At 45.3% G+C, this 16,836-nt stretch overlaps 1 long non-coding RNA gene and 1 pseudogene across 1 annotated transcript in view; one reads left to right on the forward strand and one right to left on the reverse strand.

The window, feature by feature from the left end:
* LOC141126578 (uncharacterized) overlaps positions 1-16,836 on the forward strand; it is a 1,610,887-nt pseudogene that overhangs the window by 1,426,686 nt on the left and 167,365 nt on the right.
* LOC141126612 (uncharacterized) overlaps positions 1-16,836 on the reverse strand; it is an 83,596-nt gene that overhangs the window by 42,375 nt on the left and 24,385 nt on the right. The gene's annotated exons all lie outside the window — the stretch shown is intronic.

Raw genomic sequence — 16,836 nt, forward strand, 5'->3', positions numbered from 1 at the left:
TAGGGCATTTGCTTTAAAAAAATATATAATGTTTGGGGGTTCAAAGTAATTTTTTTGCAAAAAAAAAAAACTTTTTCATGTAAACAATAAGTGTCAGAAAGGGCTTTGTCTTCAAGTGGTTAGAAGAGTGGGTGATGTGTGACATAAGCTTCTAAATGTTGTGCATAAAATGCCAGGACAGTTCAAAACCCCCCCAAATGACCCCATTTTGGAAAGTAGACACCCCAAGCTATTTGCTGAGAGGCATGTCGAGTCCATGGAATATTTTATATTGCGACACAAGTTGCGGGAAAGAGACAAATTTTTTTTTTTTTTTTTTTTTTTTTGCACAAAGTTGTCACTAAATGATATATTGCTCAAACATGCCATGGAAATATGTGAAATTACACCCCAAAATACATTCTGCTGCTTCTCCTGAGTACGGGGATACCACATGTGTGAGACTTTTTGGGAGCCTAGCCGCGTACGGGACCCCGAAAACCAAGCACCGCCTTCAGGCTTTCTAAGGGCGTGAATTTTTGATTTCACTCTTCACTGCCTATCACAGTTTCGGAGGCCATGGAATGCCCAGGTGGCACAAAACCCCCACAAATGACCCCATTTTGGAAAGTAGACACCCCAAGCTATTTGCTGAGAGGTATAGTGAGTATTTTGCAGACCTCACTTTTTGTCACAAAGTTTTGAAAATTGAAAAAAGAAAAAAAAAAAATGTTTTTTCTTGTCTTTCTTCATTTTCAAAAACAAATGAGAGCTGCAAAATACTCACCATGCCTTTCAGCAAATAGCTTGGGGTGTCTACTTTCCAAAATGGGGTCATTTGGGGGGGTTTTGTGCCACCTGGGCATTCCATGGCCTCCGAAACTGTGATAGGCAGTAAAGAGTGAAATCAAAAATTTTCACCCTTAGAAATCCTGAAGGCAGTGATTGGTTTTCGGGGTCCAGTACGCGGCTAGGCTCCCAAAAAGTCCCACACATGTGGTATCCCCATACTCAGGAGAAGCAGCTAAATGTATTTTGGGGTGCAATTCCACATATGCCCATGGCCTGTGTGAGCAATATATCATTTAGTGACAACTTTATGAAAAAAAAAAAAAAAAAAAAAAAAAAGTGTCACTTTCCCGCAACTTGTGTCAAAATATAAAATATTCCATGGACTCAATATGCCTCTCAGCAAATAGCTTGGGGTGTCTACTTTCCAAAATGGGGTCATTTTGGGGGGTTTTGTGCCACCTGGGCATTCCATGGCCTCCGAAACTGTGATAGGCAGTGAAGAGTGAAAGCAAAAATTTACACCCTTAGAAATCCTGAAGGCGGTGATTGGTTTTCGGGGCCCCGTACGCGGCTAGGCTCCCAAAAAGTCCCACACATGTGGTATCCCCATACTCAGGAGAAGCAGCTAAATGTATTTTGGGGTGCAATTCCACATAGGCCCATGGCCTGTGTGAGCAATATATCATTTAGTGACGACTTTTTGTAAATATTTTTTTTTTTTTTTTTTTTTGTCATTTTTCAATCACTTGGGACAAAAAAAATAAATATTCAATGGGTTCAACATGCCTCTCAGCAATTTCCTTGGGGTGTCTACTTTCCAAAATGGGGTCATTTGGGGGGGTTTTGTACTGCCCTGCCATTTTAGCACCTCAAGAAATGAGATAGGCAGTCATAAACTAAAAGCTGTGTAAATTCCAGAAAATGTACCCTAGTTTGTAGACGCTATAACTTTTGCGCAAACCAATAAATATACGCTTATTGACATTTTTTTTACCAAAGACATGTGGCCGAATACATTTTGGCCTAAATGTATGACTAAAATTTAGTTTATTGGATTTTTTTTATAACAAAAAGTAGAAAATATCATTTTTTTTCAAAATTTTCGGTCTTTTTCCGTTTATAGCGCAAAAAATAAAAACCGCAGAGGTGATCAAATACCATCAAAAGAAAGCTCTATTTGTGGGAAGAAAAGGACGCAAATTTCGTTTGGGTACAGCATTGCATGACCGCGCAATTAGCAGTTAAAGCGACGCAGTGCCAAATTGGAAAAAGACCTCTGGTCCTTAGGCAGCATAATGGTCCGGGGCTCAAGTGGTTAAAGGACTCTTTTCTGTTATAAGACTGTCCCTATGTGTTGTTGGCCACAAGTTTCAATTGCTCAACATTAGCGCTGTCTAGTGGAATAACTTAGTCTAAATGCTGATTATTTTATAACACTGCTTTTATTTGTATTCTTTACCTTTTTTCTGGTGTGAGACAGCTGCTGCTTATTAGATTGTCTCTCTGCCTAGACAGACACAGTAGAGTTCAATCATTTATTTTCAGTGTATGCTGATGTGTGTTTATGGTAATCACTTCGGATTATTCTTTTTAAATATAAATATATCTACACCTTGGGTTCTTTTGGGCGTTTGGCGCTGAGTAGTGTTTTCTGCAGGCCTGGTGAAACGCTGTTTTTTTTGAGAGTTAAAAAAAAATATATATATCTATATATATTTATTTTTCTCCACTGTACTGCATTTTCTGAATTTTATTCTATTTGAGTTTCTGTTTATTGTTTTTTTCCCTCCTTCTATACGCTAATCTCAAAGTGACTGTATAGTACAGGGGAACATTTAACTTAATCTAGCTTACAAATTGTGCATATTATTTGTTGATAATGGCAGCCATGTCCTGTCTAGAAAAGTTTGCAGCAATTTATACTCTTAAACATAAGAGCAATGAATTTGCCTGTGATGCTAGATTACAAGGATCGCCAAAAGTTATTTGAAGAACAATTTAAAACAACCAAAAAGGATAAAAAGCTCAAAGGTTTATCTGTAACGGGCATATTTTCGGCTTGCATGGCTATGAATGCTAAAATACAGCACTTTGAAGAAATAGTCTATAATAAAAATATTAAAATTTCTGAGAGGGAAAAAGAGAATACAGCTTTACATAACCAAGTACAAACCTTAACTACCCTTAATCAAATGGTTAAGGCCTCACAGGAAGAAAATGTTAAAAAATACAAATTGGCTCAAAAAGAAGTGGTACAATATTAGGGATGAGCTTCGTGTTCGAATCGAACGCATGTTCGTCTCGAATATTGCCTGTTCGCCGGTTCGCCGAATTATGAGCAATATGGGCGGTTCACACCAAATTCGAGTGGCGCGTCACGGCCCATAATTCACTGCGGCATCGCAGTGCATTGCTGGCTGATGATTGACCAAGCATGCACTATGACCCACATGCTTGGCCAATCACAGAGCCATCTGAACACAGAGCCGTAATTGGCCAAAGCCAAAGGAGGCTTTGGCCAATTATGGCTCAGGGGATTTAGTACACGCCCCACACTATTTAAGGCTGCCTGCACGGCGGCCCTGTGTAGTGTGTTCCGGCGTTCAGATAGAGAGAGAGAGAGACAGTGTCATTTGATTTAAGTTAGAGTAGGCAGGTCGAGTCAGTTAGCTGCAGTTACAGTGTATTGTGTATATATATGCATCCCAGGTGTTGTGTATGTGTATATATATATATATATATATATATATATATATATATATATTGTATTCAGTTTATCTAGATCCTGTTCTTCTCTTCTTAATATACTGACAGGCAGGCAGGTGTTTTTACAGTATTTCCAGCTACTGTACTGTGTACCCTGCACAGTCTGACCTACAGTATAGCAACCTGCAGCCAGTTGCTTGTGTAGGCTCATTGAAGTATTTCCAGCTACTGTACTGTGTACCCTGCACAGTTGCACCTACATTATAGCTACCTGAAGACAAGTGCAGGGGTTATCATACTAATAATACTACAGGCGGGTAGTTCATTCTGCTAGCTGCAGTATAATCGGTATAAATATATATATATATATATATATATAGGAGAGGCAGACAGTCACAAGCCAATAAAAGAGGGCAAGCAGGCTCTGTGTCTAAAGGCAACAGTGCTGGTCGTGGAGACGGTGCATCCTCATCAGCACGTGGCCGTGGGACACGCTTGACCTTTTTTTCGGCAGCTGGCCGCGTTGAGCCGCAACATGCGGAAGACTTGGTTAGTTGGTTGACCAAGCCGTCCTCATCCTCTTCATCCTCTCTCACCCAGGCTTAGGGTACTTTGTCTGGCAAAGCAGCTGCCAACGTGGCCTCTTCCCTCAGCTCAATGGCATCAGTGACTCCTTCCCTAGCCCCACCATGTCCTCCTGAGGAGTCCCTCGAACTAGTTTGACCACAGTGTTGGGTACATGCTCCAGGAGGATGCTCAGCGTTTTGAAGGCTCTGATGATGGTACTGAGCTAGATGAAAGCAGTAACATGAGCCCAAACAGAGGGGGTGTCCAACAAGAAGGACAGCAATCTGGCAGTCATGTTCCTCCTGCTGCAGCATACTGCCAGGTTTGCTCCAGTGATGAGGAGGGAGGGGATGATGAGGTCACTGACTCAACCTGGGTGCCTGATGGGAGAGAGGAGGGGGAGGAGGCACATCACCAATGAGGCAGGATGCCCACCAGGGGCCAGCCCAAGGGCAGCACACTGACTGCATCACACCCCAAAGCTCCACATGTGCAGGGCGCTGCAGTCTCTGCACGTTATTCCAAAAGTTCTTTGGTGTGGGCCTTTTTTGAGACAAGTGCATCAGATGGCACTGCTGCTATTTGCAACATATGTCTCAAGCGTATCTCGCGTGGCCAAAACATCTCCCGCTTGAGCACCACATGCTTGACCAGACATATGTTGACCTGCCATGCAGTTTGTTGGCAAGCGTACCTAAAAGACCCACACCAAAGAACAAAGAGGACCTCTCCTTACTCCTCATCAGCTGGGATCTCCAACCACACTATACCTTCAGTCCTCTCTCAGACCTGCACTGAGAGGAATGAAGGTGAAGAATTAGGTGTGTCACAGCCAAGTACTTGGGGGCAATCTGCTATCGGTACACTGACGTCAGATTGTACCAGGCAAATTTCCCTGCCCCAGCTGCTGCACCACAGAAAGAAGTTCGCTCCCAGCCATCCACATGCCCAGTGGTTGAATGCTAGCTTGGCAAAATTGCTAGCACTTCAACTGCTACCTTTTCAGTTGATAGACTCTGCCCCCTTCCTTGAGTTTGTGGAATGTGCGGTTCCTTAGTGGCAGGTTCCCAAACACCACTTTTTCTCATGGAAGGCGATTCCAGCTCTCTACCGGCATGTGGAAGGCAATGTCTTGGCCTCGCTGGACAGGGCGGTCAGCGGAAAGGTGCATGTTACCGCTGACTAATGGTCCAGAAGGCATGGACAGGGACATTACCTAAGTTTCACGGCGCATTGGGTGACTCTACTGGCAGCTTGGAAGGATGCAGGACAAGGTGCAGTAGTGCTGGAGGTTGTTCCACCACCATGCCTCCAAAATGCCACTACTAGTGATTCTGACACACCTCTCTCCTCCACCCCCTCGTCTTCTTCTTCCTCCATGGCCTCTTCCTGTGCTTTGTCCTTGGAACCAGCAGTGCTCCGTAGGCGTTCAAGGGGCTACGCAAGTATGCAGGCCAAAAGATGCCATGTGGTGCTTGTGCTGGTGTGCTTGGGGGACAGGAGCCACACTGGGGCAGAGGTTCTGTCAGCTCTGCAGGGGCAGGTTCAGAGGTGGTTGGCGCCACGCCAACTTAAGGCAGGAATGGTGGTTTGCGACGATGGCACCAACCTCCTCTCCACCCCCTGATGGGGACAAATGACCCATGTGCCCTGTTTGGCTCACGTCCTTAACTTGGTGGTGCAGCGGTTCTTGGGCAGGTACCCGGGCTTACAGGATGTCATGAGGCAGGCCAGGAAAGTCTGTGTGCATTTCCGCCAGTCATATAATGCCAGTGCTCCGCTGGCAGACCTCCAAAAGGAATTTAACCTGCCCAAGAACCGCCTAATCTGTGACATGCCCACCAGGTGGAACTCAACGTTGGCCATGCTGCAGTGGCTGCACACGCAGCAGAGGGCCATCAATGAGTACCTGTGTGACTATGGCACCAGGACAGGGTCAAGGGAGCTTGTTTTTTATCCCCACGCCAGTGGGCCATGATCACGGATGCATGCACTGTCTTGTCACCATTTGAGTAGGGCACGAGGATGGTGAGCAGTGACAGTGCATGCATCAGTGACACTGTCCACCTTGTCCACTTGTTGGAGCACACGCTGCCTGGAATAATGGACAGGGCACTTGAGGCAGACTCCAGACCGAATACCTCAGCAAACCTACACAGCATGGCCTCAATGATCCTGCAAAGCCCGCGTAAGGATCCTCGTATTCGTGGTATCAAGGAGAGGGGTCAATACTGGCTGGCAACCCTCCTTGATCCACGTTACAATGGTAAGGTTGCGGACCTTATCTTGCCATCGCAGAGGGAGCAGATGATGAAACATCTTTGGGAGGTCTTGCAGAAAGGTCTGTGCAACGCGTTCCCAGAGACTGGGAGGTTACAAACTCCTGTTCCTGGACAACGTGTTGCTGAGGCTTCGGTCAGTCAAAGAAGGAGTGGTGGAGAAGGTGGCCGTCTGACCGATGCGTTCAGACAATTTTTTAGTCCGCAGCCCCAAGGTATGATCGGTTCCAGCAACCATCGCCAGCGTCTGTTTTACATTGTGCAGGAATACCTAGGGGCAAGATCTGACTTGGACACCTTTCCCACCGAAAATCCTCTGGGTTACTGGGTCTTGAGGATGGATCACTGGCCAGAGCTTGCACAGTATGCAATTGAGCTACTGGCCTGTCTTGCATCCAGCTTTCTTTCGGAACGCACATTCAGTGCTGCTGGAGGCTTTGTAACCAATCACAGGGTGCGTGTGTCCACTGACTCGGTCGATCGACTGACCTTCCTAAAAATGAATCAATCTTGGATCACCACCAGTTACCAAGCACCTGATGTTTATGTAACCGAATATTTTTTTTTGAAATCTCAGATCCCTTCAAAGACTGCCTATGCTGATGCTGAATGACTATCCTGTTATGCTGAGTAATTATCCTCTTCCTCCTTAATGATCATGCTGATAGCTTGTAAGAACATTTTTGGTTCTGGGCGCCGCCACCAGTGCCTAAGTCCCAATTTTTCAGCCCCTGTTTAACAGGGGCGTGTAATTACAATTTTTGATGCAATACTTTGCAGCAGGGCTCATTCCTGCACTCCAACTAGAGTATCTGTGAGGGGTTGCAGTGTTGTGGCACCACCACCACCACCACCACCACCTAAGGCCCAATTTTTCTGCCCTTGTTCAACAGGGGCATGTAATTACAATTCTTGATCTAATATTTCACAGCAGGGCCCTGTGAGGGCTTACAGTGTTGTGGCCACAGCAACACCTAAGGCCCAAATTTCTGCTGAGTATATAGGGCAGGCCCCTACTTTCAAACATCCAACTTACAAACGACTCCTACTTGCAAACGGAAGGAGACAACAGGAAGTGAGATGAAATCTACCCCTAGGAAGGGAAATTCTCCCCTGTAAGAGTTAATATGGGAAAAACATTTCTCCTTTCCACTGATACTTTATCACCAATCCTTGTTTCACTAACAAAAAAACATTTGTCATTGTAACAAAAAGTGAAGTGAAATCTTCTGAAGAGGAGCACAGACAGCAAAACAAATGTCACAGGGGTGATAACCCTTCCCTATGTTTTCCAAAAAGCTTAAAATAGATTTTTTGGCTGGAGCTAAACACGTTAAAAATGTACCCGTTCAAAATTACAAACAGATTCTACTTAACAACAAACCTACAGTCCTTGTCTTGTTTGCACCGCCTGTATACTGCTGATCAGAGTATATAGGGCCTGGTGGCCCCACGCCTTTCCTTATTTTAATTTGGGTGCGGGGTTCCCCTTAATATCCATACAAGATCCAAAGGGCCTGGTAATGGACTGGGGGGTACCCATGCCGTTTGTCTCACTGATTTTCATCCATATTGCCGGGACCCGACATTACATTAAACCCGCAAGCAGTTTTAAATGACTTTTATTACTTTAAAAATGACATTTTGTGCAGGGACTGTTCTAAGTACAGGAAACATGCACCACTTTACAGGCATACTATAGACACCCCCCAGGTACCATATTTAAATTTCACTTTTTTTTTACTTTAAGCATCAATTAAATCACTGCTCCGTCAGTTTTAAAACTTTTTTTTTCATTGATACATGTCTCCTAGGTCAGGACCCGGGTCCCCAAACCCTTTTTAGGACAATACCATGCAAATTAGTCTTTAAAATTAGCACTTTTGATTTCAAATGTTCGAGTCCCATAGACGTCAATGGGGTTCTAACGTTCGTGCAAATTTTCGGTCCATTGGCAGGTTCTGGTGCGAACCGAACCGGGGGGTGTTCGGATCATCCCTATACAATATGAAAACATGCTAACCAAAGTTGAGACTGAACTGGACCACATAACCAGTGCATACAAAGTGATCCAAAATCAGTTACAGGAAACTAAGAAAGGAAAATGTATAGATCACACACATTGCACGCAAACAGAGTCACAGTTGCTAGAAACAATTTTGATTCTTAAAGGACAGGCGGCTGTGGCTAGCAGATGTGAACATGCTAATGCTACGGCACCTACTTGTGTCTATGAAATTGGGGACACAGAGGAATATGAAGAGTACTGGGGAGGTGAAGATATGGGTCCTAATTCTACTTTTCCTGTGGTGATGGGAGAAATCGCAAAGCCACAGGAGGATCGAGAATGCACCATGGTCACAGACCCACCAGACAATGGGGACCAGCTATCCACAAATGAGGAGCAAGACAAGTTCCCCATCACGGGTAGGATCCAGACCCTCTCCTCTCCTGAAGGAAATCAAACACTTTTGGGGTTTGATAGTGAAGGGAATGAGTTGATATCTAAGGTATATCCAATTCAACCAGTAAAAACCCTCATGAGTGTGGCTGCTTTCATTGGCAAAATTAAAACTAATGAACACATTCCACACGCAACTATGTACAACAGAGGTGTGAGCTCTTAGGTGTGAGAAGGCCTATTGGGCAGGTTAAGGCACCTTCCAGCCCAGGGCAGTGTGGGCAATCTCCACATACCATAGGGTAACATTCAATCACAGCGCCGACACCCCGAGAAAAACATAAAACTAAAAAACTCCACCTCCATGGGAGGCGTCCCCGTGTCTGCAGCCTTTTTGCGATGACAGCTGTTATATATCTGAGGGCGGGGACACCCGGTGACGTGAACAGCTGATCCCGCCCGCCTCTGATGTTATGTGATGTCACATCACGTCAGAAGGGGGCGTGGTCACCCGCTTATGTCACCGGGTGGCCCCGCCTTCAGCTATATAACAGCTGTCAGTGCAAAAAGGCTGCAGTCAGCGGGAGCCTCCCATTGAGGTGGAGTTTTTCCGTTTTTTCTTTCTCGGGTCGTCGGCGCTGTGATCGAAGATGGATCTACATCGCGGGACATTTTTTTTTTGTTTAATAAAGGAATTGTCCAAAACTGTTCACTGTCGTTTTTCTTTTTTTGACACTTTTTTGGTGAATGTGTAGGAGTACAATGTACCCAATACCCATTCACTTAGGGGGCGCAGAATCTGGGGGTCCCCTTGTTAAAGGGTGCTTTCAGATTCTGATAAGCCCCCACCCGCAGAATCCTACAACCACTGGGCAGACCCCCACAACCAGGTGCTTTGGGGATGACCCCAAAGCACCTTCCCATGTTTAGGGCATGTGGCCTGGTACAGTTCAGGAGGGGGGCGCTCTCTCGCCCCCTTTTTCCTGTGGCCTCTCGGGTTGCATGCTCGGATAAGGGTCTGGTATGGCTTTTGGGGGGATTCCCACTTCATTTTTCTTTTTATTAAATTTTGTCGTGGGGTTCTCCTTAAAACCCATACCAGACCTGAAGGGCCTGGTATGGATTTTGGGGGGTCCCCCATGCAATTTTTTTTAAATTTTGGTGCAGGGTTCCCTTAATATTCATACTAGACCCAAAGGGCCTGGTAATGGACCGGGGGGGATGATTTTTATGCATATTGCTGGGACCCGACAATACATTACAGTCGCAAGCAATTTTGAATGAAATTTTTTCCTTTAGAAATGTCATTTTGCTGTAGTACTGTTATAAACACAGGAAAGATGCGCTACTTTACAGGCAGACTAAGGACACCCCCCAGGCACAATATTTAAAGGAATATTTAATTTTAATTGTTTCACTTTAAGCATTATTAAAATCACTGCTCCTGAAAAAAAACTTTTTTTTGCATTGTTACATGTCCCCTGGGGCAGGATCTGGGTCCCCAAACACTTTTTATGACAATAACTTACATATAAGCCTTTAAAATGAGCACTTTCGATTTTTCATTTTCGGGTCCCATAGACTTTTGCCTGTTTGCAAAACTCCCTCAATTGTTTTGGTGGTATACCACACATAAATTGTACATAATGTCTGATATTTATCTGTATTTTGAGAACTACCAATAGCTTATGTATATGCTACATATGTTTATTTCATGTGCTATGCCCCTTGTATTACTGTTATTATTATTCCTTTTCTTGTTTCCCCACCCATCCCAGTTTTTGCCAGGACATTCACTCTCAGGCTTGAGGGCTCAAATTATTATTTTTTTCTGCAAACTACGAGATGTAGTTTCCTAGACAGGGGGAGGATGTAGTACCCTGATGTTTAGGAAGGGTTGTCCTAAATTTATTTGCCGAGTGATAGTTGCCTTGGCCAATTGTTAGGGGTCAATTGATCTCACCCTAATTCTGAAATTGCTGCACTTCTCTCTTCTGGCACTAGGTGGACGGGTATCTGGTGACATTAGATAAGACAAGGGCATTGCAAGGAAAAATTAGGAATAGATGGGGTGTCTCAGCCAATAGACAGGGATTTTCTTGAATCGCTTGGCCTGCTGGGAGAGCCTAATTATTTGGGTCAGGTCAGGTGATCGGTGTTCTGTGCCACCTGGACGGCTGTCTGGGTGGATGTGTGTTGTGCTGCCCCGGGCTGCTAGGCCAGAGCCTGAGGCCTATCTCAGGGACGTCTGGCTGCTAGGTTGTCTGAGAGCCTATCCAGAATCAAGAGAGCAGCATAGGGTTGGGACTGCGGCTTGCAGTCCAACCAGAAGTGACGGTTCTGCCGGCCAGAGAACCAGTCGTGGACGGAGGTAGAGGGGAAGCTGTTGCCACTAAGGGACCAACCACCTTATTACCAGGGACCACAGTGAGTAGCTGAAGCAAGTACCAGAGTAGCATTCTCACCAACCGGGGACGGTAAGGAATTGGGAAACTTCAGCAGGTGCCAAGCCAGGGACCCAGCCAGCGGAGGTGATGCTTGCAGAGAAGCCTTGAATGTCAAGCCAGGGACTGAGTCGGCCAGCGGGGTGACACTTGAGGAGTATCTGTGAGTGCCAAGCTAGGGACCCAGCAGGGAGGCGGGGGTGACGCTTGAGAAAGATACTGTGTGAGAATATTGGAAGTGCTCAGGGGATCCAGTGGCAGTGGATCAGCAAGTCTAATGAGAGAGACTGGGAGCTCAGTGGAGTGGACCCGGTTGCTCGGGACCCGGTGTGTGTGCCCATTGGCCGCGATGTCCGCCGGGCACCCGCGATTGCCCATTAACCGAGCAGGATCGTGGATCTGTGTGTGCAAAGATGAGAGGAGACCGATCTGTGTTCCCAGTACAGAGGAACACCGATCGGTCTCATCCCCTTGTGAGTCCCCTCCCCCTACAGTTAGAATCACTCCTTAGGAAACCTAATTAACCCCTCGATCACCCCCTAGTGGTTAACCCCTTCCCTGCCTGTCACATTTACACAGTAGTCAGTGCAATTTTATAGCACTGATCGCTGTATAAATGACAATGGTCCCAAAAATGTGTCAAAATGTGTCCACCATAATGTCGCAGTCACGAAAAAAATCACAGATCGACGTCATTACTAGTAAAAAATAAAAAAAATAAAAAATGTTAAAAATGCCATAAATCTATCCCGTATTTTTAGACGCTATAACTTTTGCGCAAATCAATCCATATACGCTTATTGCGATTTTTTTTTTTACCAAAAATATGTAGAAGAATACGTATCGGCCTAAACTGAGGAAAAAACAATTTTTTATATATTTTTGGGGGATATTTATTATAACAAAAAGTAAAAAAAATTGTGTTTTTTTTCTAAATTGTCGCTCTTCTTTTGTTTATAGCGCAAAAAATAAAAACCGCAGATGTGATCAAATACCACCAAAAGAACGCTCTATATGTGGTGAAAAAAGGACATCAATTTTGTTTGGGTACAACGTCGCATGACCGCGCAATTTTCATTCAAAATGCGACAGCACTAAAAACTAAAAATTGGTCTGGGAAGGAAGGGGGTGAAAATGCCCGGTATTGAAGTGGTTAAAGAAGAAATAAAAGAGGATGATGTGGCGGATGGGGTGATGGAGGAGTCAAAGTTCCTAAAAGAACACAAAGATCTGTACCAGGACACCATGGTGGAGTCATCCAGCTACATGAACCCCCCAGAGAGATGTTCCCATCCTCTGTATTCACGGGATTCCACACAGGAAGATCACACCATCCCTCATTATTACAAGGTTGGTGGGATGGAGCATCTAGAACATGGATGGGGATGTGTGGATTTTATATATGTGATGTCACAGTAATACAGCTTATATCTTACAGATGATATTTTCTCTAATTTTCTTGATTTAGAGTGGAGATCCAATCGATATAGAATTTGAGGTTAAAGCAGAAGAAGAAGAGATGTATGTGAGGGATGATCAGCAGTCTATGGAGGAGGATGGAATAACGGGGACATTTATAGAGGAGGACACTCCTACAGAGATCAGCACAGGTGGGTCATTAACACTAAATACATTCCTCCACCCATACTGCTCACTGATTGGTCCAGAGTAGGGTGGGGACTGGGTGATATCAGCCTGTAATCCCCTGGTCACTTTCCTGAGCTGTGTTCCCCATCCTGTATTCCTGTATTTCTCTCGGATAATCTTCCTTCTCTGTGCTGCAGACACAGTTCATGTATCTAGGATGGATTTATGGAGATTCTGGGGGTTCAGCTGGCAGTAAAATATTGATTTTCTCTATAGGTGTTGCTTGTCTTGGACATCTGAGGTATGTGTCTTACATTCTGTCCCATACCTGGATCTAGCGAGATCTCTGACAGAGGACTTCTCCCGGGGTTACTAGTTCTGTTGTTTGCTGGCAGTGCCGGGTGGAGGGATATGTCTTTATAGCAGAGGTAGGCAACCATAACGAGGAGGAGATCTACCTGAACAACATGGGAAAAGTCAAAGATCACCAGGCACAGTATTGTCCAGTGTCACCTCCTCAAACCTGATTTAAACCTCTAATTGCCATACTACTGAGTCACAATAGTGTGCATTGCACCGCAATCATAGATGCAAATCAGGTGGTGAGAAGGCAACATATCACCTCCTCACCACCTGTCAACACACACTTGGATCGCTTTTCAGAAGAGCAGCAGTGTGCCGCATGCCAATTTTAACCCATTTAAGTAAATAAGGGCACTCTGCATGCGCCCCACAACTTCATGCTTCTATAAGGTCCAAGGTGTTAAAGCAGGTGGTGAGAAAGCAACAATGCTGCCTGCTTTAACCCCTTATTTTCTGTACTGCACAAGGTTGCAGGGCACTTGCAGAGTTGCCTCATTCACTTGAATGGGTTGTGCTTGGTAGGTTTGACACCCGCCAACCATGGCACCCATCAACCATGATACCCACCAACCATGACACCCACCAACCACTAACCATGACACCCACCAATCATCAACCATGATACCCACCAACCATCAACCATGACACCCGCCAACCATGACACCCGCCAACCATGACACCCACCAACCATGACACCCACCAACCATGACACCCACCAACCATGACACCCACCAACCATGACACCCACCAACCATAAAACCAACCAACCATGACAATGCATATAACTCCTGCTGCGCCTATGACATGTGTACACCCCTGGCCACTGCAGCTAAAGGGGATGTGGTTGGGGCAGGGGTGATAAAAACACATTTTTACTATGGGGTTTTACCACCCCACAAACAAATGTAAATGAACCCTTACTGTTCTGAGCCCCCTATAAGGCTGCTTTCACACTGATATGCTGCAGTTTATCTGCCCCACAGGTACAGCGCAGTACATCTGCAATTTTTCTGGGTTAGCTGCGCTTTGCCATAGATTATTATATTCTGCAGGTTTGGGGCACTTCCTGAAAGCGTATCAAAACTCCTGCATTCAGAAAGTGCAGCAAACCCGCAGGATATAATAGAAGTCTATGGATAAGTGCAGCAAACCTGCAGGATATAATAGAAGTCTATGGATAAGAGCAGCAAACCTGCAGAATATAATAGAAGTCTATAGATAAGTGCAGCAAACCCGCAGGATATAATAGAAGTCTATGGATAAGTACAGCAAACCCGCAGGATATAATAGAAGTCTATGGATAAGTGCAGCAAACCCCCAGGAAAGCTGCAGGTACACTACACTGCACCCCCCGGTGTGGGTAAACCGCAGCACATCACTGTGAAAGCAGCTCTATATTAATATGCTCGGTGTATTGCTTCACATTGACCTGAAGATCTCTTCCTTCTGCTGCTGGCACCACTCTGGAGACCACTAGCCGGGATTAGAGGTGGAGTGCAGTTGGTATCACTCCATATGGCACTGCAGGTGGCACTACAGAGGAGACATCGGCAGGTCAGCAAGCTCAGACCGAGATCTACCAGTCACGTAGTCGTGATCTACAGGTTGCTGACCCCGCTGTATAGTCTCAGACCCGAGACAAGAAGAACTCTCCACATAGTATAGATCTATAACATCTCTCACTTTATTACATAGAAATATCTGTCACACACATCGGTAGACATGCACAGTGTATCTCCTCGGTGCTCGGTCCAGCCGCAATGGGCGTGATGACGTTAGATTGTTATGCTCCGCCCAACATGCTGACATCATCACATCAGGGATTGGATCAGTGATCAAGCCCCTGATGACCTCATCTGTGGTGCGTTTTTTGTATATGATTTAAAGGTCCAGCGCTGCATATTTTGGAGGAATTCTGTTATATCTCATATCTGGGTATTATGTGAGCAGCTTCCTGATACTTATTTCATTTCAGGGTGGAATCAGATTATAGTGGTTTGATTTTATATCTGATGATGTGATTGGAGAACAGACTTTTATATGGTGATAATAATGTGATAACATCCTTGAACTTTGGAACCTTAAACAGAAAGTGATAATGAGGGAGGAGCCAATAACCCAATGATGGTGGTCTTCAGGATCAGTCCAGTCTTCATCTTGGTTGTTCTCCCCCCATCCTCACTCTCTGACCTCTGGTGGGGCTCAGCCCCGCTTTTATTCATGACTAAATCATGGACTAAATCAGGGAGTTCAGGACTTCTTGTGTTGGGAAGATGACAATGAGTGATAGAGGGGGTGGGGACACTCGTCCTATAATCCCCTCATCACTGTCACTCCTATAAAAGACAGTTCTCGTTGTGTCCTCACTCTCTGACTAAGGTCCATGAATAAAGAAATGATCTGGTAGGAGATCAGAGGACCCATTTACTAGTTACCTTGAGGGGGGAATTGTAAGATCCTCAGAGACAAAGCTGCCTGATGTGGGCGGAGTCCTGGTTTAGGGGAACCAATCAGCTCATGTCTAGTAATAATCTTTGTATCTCTATTTTAGTAGATGGACGGGAGATGAGGAAAACCTCAGAGGATTGTCTCACTTTGTCTCCAGACTGTAAAGTAGAAGATGAGGACATCACACAGTATAGTCCAGGAGAAAACCCGACTACCTCAAATGTCCATCCGGCACCACACAGTGTAGATGGACCATCGTCTTCCTCTTATCCTGAGGAACCTCAGACTGTGAGGGACGGGGCCGTCCTTCCAACAGAGAAGGGATTTTCCTGTACTGAGTGCGGGAAGTGTTTCCCTTCTAAATCCAAACTTAATGAGCATACAAGATCTCATACAGGGGAGAAGCCATATTCCTGTCCTGAGTGCGGGAAATGTTTTTCATATAAGTCCAATCTTTCCACACATCAGAGATCTCACACGGGGGAAAAGCCGTATTCCTGCTCTGAGTGTGGGAAATGTTTTTCATATAAGTCCAATCTTTCCACACATCAGAGATCTCACACAGGGGAGAAGCTGTATTCCTGCTCTGAGTGCGGGAAATGTTTTTCATATAAGTCCGATCTTTCCAGTCATCAGAGATCTCACACGGGGGAGAAACTGTATTCCTGTTCTGAGTGCGGGAAATCTTTTTCACGTAAGTCCCATCTTTTCACACATCAGAGATCTCACACGGGGGAAAAGCCGTATTCCTGTCCTGAGTGCGGGAAATGTTTTTCACAGAAGTCCTACCTTTCCACACATCAGAGATCTCACACGGGGGAAAAGCCATATTCCTGTTCTGAGTGCGGGAAATGTTTTTCAAGGAAGTCCGATCTTTCCACACATCAGAGATCTCACACGGGGGAGATGCCGTATTCCTGTTCTGAGTGCGGGAAATGTTTTTCACAGAAGTCCAATCTTTCCACACATCAGAGATCTCACACGGGGGAGACGCCATATTCCTGTTCTGAGTGCGGGAAATGTTTTTCAAGGAAGTCCGATCTTTCCACACATCAGAGATCTCACACGGGGGAAAAGCCATATTCCTGTCCTGAGTGCGGGAAATGTTTTTCACAGAAGTCCAGTCTTTCTAGACATCAGAGATCTCACACGGGGGAGAAGCCATATTCCTGTTCTGAGTGCGGGAAATGTTTTTCAAAGAAGTCCTATCTTTCCACACATCAGAGATCTCACAAGGGGGAGAAGCCGTATTCCTGTCCTGAGTGAGGGA

Source organism: Aquarana catesbeiana, linkage group LG02 (genome assembly GCF_042186555.1).
Source record: "Aquarana catesbeiana isolate 2022-GZ linkage group LG02, ASM4218655v1, whole genome shotgun sequence".
Taxonomy (NCBI): Eukaryota; Metazoa; Chordata; class Amphibia; order Anura; family Ranidae; genus Aquarana; species Aquarana catesbeiana.